The following is an 8,700-nucleotide window of genomic DNA, read 5'->3' as shown; positions in this document are numbered from 1 at the left end:
TCAACTCTCATCAAATTCAGCAAGGTATGTTAATTTTTTATAAATTAGCCAGCTGATTCTGAAGTTCACATGGAAATGCAAAGACATTTAGAATTGCCAAAATATTTCTTGAAAAAGAGCAAGGTTGAAGAGCTAACACTGTTTGATTTCAAAAATTATAGCAGAGCTACTGTAATCCAAAGTGCATGGTGTTGGGACCTCCCTGGTGATCCAGTGGTTATGACTCTGTGCTTCCAGCGCAGGGGGCGTACGTTCAATTCCTGGTCAAGGAACTGAGATTCCCATATGCCATGCAGTGTGGACAAAAACAAACCAAAAAAACAACTGCATGGTGTTGGCACCAAAATTGACAAATAGTTCAGTGGAAAGAATAGAGAGTTCAGAACTCTACACATATGTGGGCAACTTATTTTTGACAAAGGTTCAGAAGAAAAGGCAAGGTAGTAGAAAAAGGATCACCTTTTCAAGAAAGTTGTGTGCAAGAATTGGAAATCTTTATGATCCCCTCCACCAAAAAAAAAAAAAACAAACTTGGATCCATACTTTACATTACATATAAAAAAATCAACTTAAAACGTACCTTAGGTCTAAATGTAAATGTAAAACCTAAAAATTGTTAGAAGAAAATATAGGAGAGAAAAATGTTATGATCCTTGGGCTAAGATCTTCCTTAGATATAACACCAAAAGCACAATCCATAAAAGAAGAAATTACTAAAGTGAACTCCATCAAAGTTGAAATCTTTCTTCTTTAAAGGTGCTGTTAAGAGGATAGGAGGAAAAGTCACCATCTGGGAGAAGGTCTTTGAGAAGCTTGTGTTTAATGAGATACTCACATTCAGAATACATAAAGAACTCTTAAAGCTGAACAATTAGGAAACAACTTTTTTTTTAATGGGCAAAGAATATGAATGCATTCTTCACCAAAAAAATATACATGGATGGTAAATAAGCATTGAAGAGATGTCCCAATATCATTAATAATTAGGGAAATTCAAATTAAAACCATACATGGTACTACTATATACCCATTAGAATGACTAAAATTTTTAAGACTGAGCATGCTCATCAAGGATATAAAGGAACTGGAACTCCCATATACCGCTATTGTGGACAGACATGGTGCAACCACTTTGGCAAACAGTTTGGTAGTTTCTTAAAAAGTTCGACACACCTACCATATAATCCAACTATTCTACCTCAAGGTATTTACCTGAAAGGAAAGGGATTTTCTACCTATAAAAAGACCTATAAAAGGAATTTCATGGCAGTCTAGTGGTTAGGACTCCATGCTTTCACTGCCAAAGGCACAGGTTCAATCCCTGGCTGAGGAGTAGGATCCTGCAAGCTGTACGGCACAGCCAAGAAAAAAAAAAGAAGACTCGTACCCACATGTTTATGGTAACTGTATGTACAGTAGCAAAAAGGAAACAACCCAAATGTCCATCAACAAGTGAATGGATAAACTGTGGGGTATCCAAGCCGTGGAGTACAATTCCGTGATAAATAGGAACAAACTATCAATTCACACAATAACATGGATGAATCTTTTTTCATACACACTTCGCAGGCTTTCTCTAGCTGTGGTGAGCAGGGGCTGCTCTTTTTTGTGGTGCACTTGGGCTTCTCATTTTTGTGACTTGTTGTGTAGCACAGGCTCTAGAGTGCATGGGCTTCAGTAGTTGTGGAGCACGGCTTAGCTGGTCCACAGTATGTGGGATCTTATGGGACCAGGGATTGAACCTGTATTCCCTGCATTGGCTGGTGGCAAATTGTATCATTCTATTCATAAAAAAAAAAAAAAAAAGCAACCTAACCTGTAGCGACAGAAAGAAAATCAGGTTCCTTGAAGGTGAGAGAGGTGAGCATGGGCATGAGGAAACTTGCAGAAGTGATGGATAATATGCTTACTATTTTGACTGTGAGGATGGTTTCCCAGGTGTGTATATATGTCAAATTTTATTCAGTTGTACAATATATAAGTTTCATTATATATCTGTTAAAACTAGAATGTGAAACCTGATGCCATTTTGGTTCTTTTTTAAAAAGCATGTATGCACATAGTCAAATAGTTTTGAAGGATATGTGCAACATATTGGGTTTGCAAAATAATTCATTCCCATTTTTCTGAAGATGTTATAGAAAAACCTGAACAAACTTTGTGGCCAACCCAGTAAAATATTACAGGAATTTTCTCCAAATGGGTTCAATTATGAGTGAAGTTTTATACGTTTTTGTTGGTGGTGGTGGTGGTTTTGCTTTTGGGTGGGTTCTGGGGGTGTAATTTTATGTATTTATTTTTGGCTGCTCTGCACTTTGTTGCTGCGTGCATGGGCTTTCTCTAGTGGCGAGCGGGAGCCACTCTCTAGTTGCTGTGTGCAGGCTTCTCACTGTGGTGGCTTCTCGTTGCAGAGCACGGGCACATGGGCTTCAGTAGTTGTGGCACACGGGCTTAGTTGCCCTGTGGCACGTGGGATCTCAGTTCCTGGACCAGGGATCGAACCCATGTTCCCTGCATTGTAAGTTGGATTCTTAACCACTGGACCACCAGGGGAGTCCTATGTTTTTCCTTTTTATTACCTGTGTTGTTACATTTTTAATAATAATGTGTTGATTTTATAACTAAAGAAACTTCATGTGAGGGAAACTTTTAATGATCTGTTTCACTCTAATGGAAGCACCACTTCTTAAAAACATTTTACAGCGAACTATATTATTATATGGAAAAGTATGCAAAGCATAAATCTACAGAATAATGAGTATTTCTAGGTAACATCACTTTTCAGCCTTGCCTTCCATTTGATGATTGGGTCTACGGCTTAAATAACAGGAATCCCAGCTGGAGTTGGCAGAGTTCTCACCCTGCAATGCGCCTTCACTCATTTAGCAATGGTCAGATGTCAAGGAACAACCTCTTGGAGATGTGAAGTAGCTATGGCATCATGAGGGAAGAGGAGGTAGGGAGGACCATCCTATCAAGATGTAAGAAAGCTATTAATATATGCCAATAATAAAATCTTTGCTCTTTGGGGACCCAGACCATAAGCCTAGAGCAGGTGAGGCTTTATGGCACATATAGAAGCCTTACTATAGAATATAGAACAATAAAATGCAAATAGGACAGTGGTTTATAACTTTTGGAGGGGTCATACACCTTGTTGAAGCTAATGAAAGCCATGGATCCCCCTTCCATACAACTCTCATATATACATATTAAATTTTGCATGCAACTTTAAGAGCCGTCGCAAACCCCATGAAACTAATAGACTCTAAGTTGCAAAAGAACCTCTGAAAAAATGAATGCAAGAATTTCTGCTCCTTGTAGCACTGAACAGTCTGCAGATGGTGGGTAGCCAACCCTGGCACTAAGGTTTGAGTGCAGAATAGAATGATATGCGAACTCAGATTAGGGAAGTAAGTTACCAGATAATGAGACTCAGGCCACCATATGACTGGTACAGAACAGTTTCTGGTTGCAGCCAGCACTCTGAGATCACTGTTAGGACCCAAATTGGCCTTTCCAATTTCAGCAATGTGTAGAGAATTTTCTGCTCCCATGTGCTTCCTTGGCAAAAACTGGGACCTGGTCATTGGAATAGAGATATCTGGGAGGATACAGAGGCTCTAGGAGGATTCCTGACCCCCAGAACCTTCAGAATCATTTCCCACTGCATTTCTTGTCTCCAAGAATGTGATTCATCTTAACATGACTGAGATGGACTGTGATGGGGCTTTGGGGGGAATGTTACACAGAACCATTTTAAGGAGAAGCTGAATTTGGATCTTCAACAAGCCCACTGAAAGAAAGAGGAATGAGAGGGTTGAGATGGCTATAGAACACAGATTGAGATTGCTAAGCAACACGAGCCCTGCATGGGGGTGGCAGTGGAAGCTGTCCATCAGAAACTGGAGCATCAAGAGTTGGCTCCCAAGTCAACGCAAGTGACATGAGTGATTTATAAGCCACTGTGACCCTGGGAATGAAACTGACAGGCAACACTCTAAGGAGTCATGAGATTTGTTACTAGCAAACAGCATCCAGACAGAGTGCCAAACTCAAACCCACACAGGAGCCCCTCAAGCAATTCCCTGATCTAAGATTAAAGGCTAAAAAAAACCTGGGGCGGTGGGGAGAGCAGAACCTCTGCTTGGCATGCTGACACCTCTTGGAAGTGAAATTACAGTGATATGAGCCTCTTAAGGAGAAATGTTCAAGGGGACCATAACTTAGAAAGTTGGACTTGCTGGTCAGGGAGACTCACACGTGAACCACAGGCCCTGTGATCCGCTCTTCCCCTTCCTCTCTCACTTCTTCTGGCACCTTTCCCCTCCAGCCACACCTGCCTTTGTCCAGTTTCCAAAAAGCAGCTTCATCTTGCTGCAGAGCCTACACATATACTGATTCCTCCACTTGGAACTCTTTCCTCCCATCTCTACCTGCTTATGGTGATCACTGCAGATGGTGACTGCAGCCATGAAATTAAAAGATGCTTACTCCTTGGAAGGAAAGTTATGTCCAACCTAGATAGCATACTCAAAGGCAGAGACATTACTTTGCCAACAAAGGTCCGTCTAGTCAAGGCTTTGGTTTTTCCTGTGGTCATGTATGGATGTGAGGGTTGGACTGTGAAGAAGGCTGAGCACCGAAGAATTGATGCTTTTGAACTGTGGTATTGGAGAAGACTCTGGAGAGTCCCTTGGACTGCAAGGAGATCCAACCAGTCCATTCTGAAGGAGATCAGCCCTGGGATTTCTTTGGAAGGAATGATGCTAAAGCTGAAACTCCAGTACTTTGGCCACCTCATGCGAAGAGTTGACTCATTGGAAAAGACTCTGATGCTGGGAGGGATTGGGGGCAGGAGCAGAAGGGGACGACAGAAGATGAGATGGCTGGAAGGCATCACTGACTTGATGGACGTGAGTCTGAGTGAACTCCGGGAGTTGGTGATGGACAGGGAGGCCTGGCGTGCTGCGATTCATGGGGTCGCAAAGAGTCGGACACGACTGAGCGACTGAACTGAACTGAACTACCTGCTTAACTCCTACTCATTTGTCAGATCCGTTATCACTTCCTCAGGAAAACCCTCCCTGATTTCACCCACTGACCCAGACTCTGCAAGCCCTGCTAAGCTTCTATTTTGTAACACTTCTCCGTTGTCATGGAGAAACTTCTGCAATATACTTTTACAACCTTTTTTCTTATTGTTGTTGTTGTTGTTCAGTCACTAAGTTTTGTCTCTTTGTGACCCCATGAACTGCAGCACACCAGGCTTCCCTGTCCTTCACTATCTCCCAGAGTTTGCTCAAACTCGTGTCCACTGAGTCAATGATGCCATCACACCACCTCATCCTCTGTCACCCTCTTCTCTTGCCCTCAATCTTTCCCAGCATCAGGGTCTTTTCCAATTAGTCGGCTCTTTGCATCAGGTGGCCGAAGTACTGGAGCTTCAGCTTCAGCGTCAATCCTTCCAATAAATATTCAGGGTTGATTTCTAATAGGATTGACTGGTTTGATCTCCTTCCTGTTCCAGGGACTCTCAAAAGTCTTCTTCAGCATCACAGTTTGAAAGCATCAGTTCTTCGGCCCTCAGACTTCTTTATGATCCAACTCTCACATTCATACATGACTACTAGAAAAACCATAGCTTTGACTATATGGACCTTTGTCAGCAAAGTGATGTCTCTGATTTTTAATATGCTGTCTAGGTTTGTCATAGCTTTTTTATTTTGAAAGCCTTTAAATCACCTAACTTTCACTAATGTTAACATCGTACCCAAACATAACACAATTATTAAACCTAAATAGTTAACCCTGGTGAAACCCTATTTCTGATTCTTTTTTTTAATCCAGCATCTAATCCGAGATCTCACAATTCCTATTCTCTTCTGATCTGTCTGTTCCTCAGTCTTTCCTTACTGTTCGTGGCCCTGACATTTTTGAAGAGGACTGGCCAGTTCTTTTGTAGTGTTTCTCAATATAGGTTTGTGTGATCTTTCTTGTGATAAAGTTGAGATTACACATTTTGAGCAAAGCAGAGAAGTGTCAGTGTCCTTTATCAGTACACCGTACTGGGAGGTGCATGATGTCAGTTTGTCTTATTACTTACTGGTGATGTTAACTTGGATCACTTGGAAGTGTTGTCTGCCAGTTTTCTCCACCATTACATTTCCCCCTTTGTAATTGTATCCTGTGAGGAGGTATCTTGAGACTGTGCAAAATCCTGTTTCTCATCATATGTTTATCCAATAATTTTAGCATCCATAGATGTTCTTTATCTGCAACAGTTCTGACAGTAGCATTTACCTAATGATTTTTTTTCCTATTAATACCATTCCTTTTACATTTAGTTGAGATTCTGTTGTGTACAGACTCATGGATGTTTGTTTTCATTCAAAGGATTATAACCTATTACTGTCATTGTTTATTTTCTTGCTCAAGTTGTCCAAGACTTGGCCACTGAGAGCTCCCTCCAGTTGGTTCCTGTGTCCTTTCAGTAGGCCCCCACGCTCTCATTATCCACATTTATTTTCTCAGTCCTAATATACACAGGAAATACTTTTAGATTGCTAACGCTATTCCTGTGAAAAAACAAACTATAGCATATACAGCATTTGTGTGCAGCTCCTTTTTTCTGTTGCTTTACAGTACTCCATCAAAATACTGTAACTTTGTTTTCCCACCCACTTCAGTGTTGTTGTATTATTTATTGAAATATATTTTGTTACTGTTTATATTCCATGTTGAATTTCCCTTATCTCCTGCTTGATTTATGATTTGGGACTCAGAAACATTATTATGGTTCTAAGAGTCAGATACATATCAAGATATACTCAGAAGCATCCCATCCTCTTCATCCTTTATACCCTGTTATCATTTCCCTCTTCTTTCCACTCTCTGTGAATAACCAGTTCATTAGTTTCCAGCTTATTTTTCCTTATGTACATATGAGCAGACACATGTGTATTTTTCTTACATGAACAGTGTGTGTGTGTTTAGCCACTCAGCCATGTCCAACTCTTTGCAATCCTAGGACTGTAGCCCGTCAAGTTCCTCTGTTCATGGGATTCTCCAGGCAAGGATACTGGAGTGGGTTACCATTGCCTTCTCCAGGGGATTTTCCTGACCAGCGATTGAACCTGGTTTTCCTGCATTGCAGGCGGGTTCTTTACCTTCTGAGCCACCAGGGAAACCTCCATGAACAGAAACACTGACAAATTCCCCTCATGCAGGACTGGACCAGTCTGTATTCCTACCCGCTATGTTTGAGGGGACCTTTTCCCACACAGCCTGGCCCAGTGGTTTGTGGTAGTGTGCTTATTTTCTTACCAACCCAAGAAATTGACAAATGTTATGTTAATATTGTTTCAATTTACATTTTTCTGATTTTGAAGTGAGTTTCCATATCTTATTATGTTTGAGTCATTTTTATATCTTTATGTGAGAGTTTATCTGTTCATTTATTTTTCCAACTTTCCTATCAGGTTTTTGATCCCTTGATACTTCATTCTTTACAGTAGGAATATTATTAACCTTTTGTCTATGATATGTGCTATAAATATTTTCTTCCAGTCTTTTGACTGTGTCTCTTGCCAAGCACTGCCGGGAGCCGGTGAGGCATTCCGCTCGTGACAAAGGTCATGAGGAAGGAGGCTCGGCATACGCAAAGGCGGGATCAAGCCTCAGGAGTCTGCCCGGATATTCTCGAGCATTTTCCCCCAAAAAAAACAGAGTCTGCCTACTTTATTGCTTTGTGCTCTCACCTCTGACTTTACTGGGGGCTGTCCCCTACCACCATCTCGCTCTCTCTGTCAAAGAGTTAACTTACAGCTCCAATTAATAAAGTTCCTGGGCAATTAGGAGTGTTTAAATCCAAACCCCTCAGATGGCTCTCTAACTCGCCTGACAAGTTTACCCGGACTCCTACAGCTATGCATACGATTGTTTAGTCTCCCAGCCTCAAGAGGCACGGGAAGCTTAAGATATTCAAATAGCTTAGAGCCTCTCAGAGAATTAGAAACTGTCAGAATAAAACTAGTAAAGGATTTCATTGATGAGTCAATGTTTGTTGCCAAGTTTTCACATCCCCTGAATTGTATCCTTGAATGTGTATTAATTAATATAGTTGGTATGTAGAAAAAATAAGTAGTGGCCTTGGTGTTAGTAACTTTAGACCCTTAAGGTAATAAATTCTTTCCTTTGTTGTAAACCCATTACACATCCACCCTATAGGAATGCAATTTTATCTTTGGAAGATGGCACCAAACCTTAAAATAATTACTCTTAGAGAAAATAAGTCTTTGTTGATAAGTCCTTGTCAAGAGTCATAAAATGTTAGTAGGCCTTCTGGCCAGAAGATGATGTAAATCACCTAAACCATTTGTATACGATAAATTTGCAGGAAAGAAACCCTGATTTTTGATAAGGATCAAAAACTGCTGACTTTGCATCCCCTATTATCCTCTATGTGTAACTTAGGGTATATAAACCCCTGTTAAAAATAAAGCTACGGGCCTTGCTCACCAATGCTTGGTCTCCCCATGTCATTCTTTCCTTTAACTTCCGGCTGAAGTCTCCATCTGGAGCGTGGACATCCTCTGCGACCACTTATTTGCCTGGGCTTCTAAGACCCACTCGAGAAGGTGTCTAAGGTGGGGCACCTTCCGCTATTCGAGAGGGCGCCTGCGGCCTCCGTGGTCAGAG

The sequence above is a fragment of the Bos indicus genome, chromosome 7 (assembly GCF_029378745.1).
Source record: "Bos indicus isolate NIAB-ARS_2022 breed Sahiwal x Tharparkar chromosome 7, NIAB-ARS_B.indTharparkar_mat_pri_1.0, whole genome shotgun sequence".
Classification (NCBI taxonomy): domain Eukaryota; kingdom Metazoa; phylum Chordata; class Mammalia; order Artiodactyla; family Bovidae; genus Bos; species Bos indicus.
Note: the sequence above shows the minus strand (reverse complement) of the source record.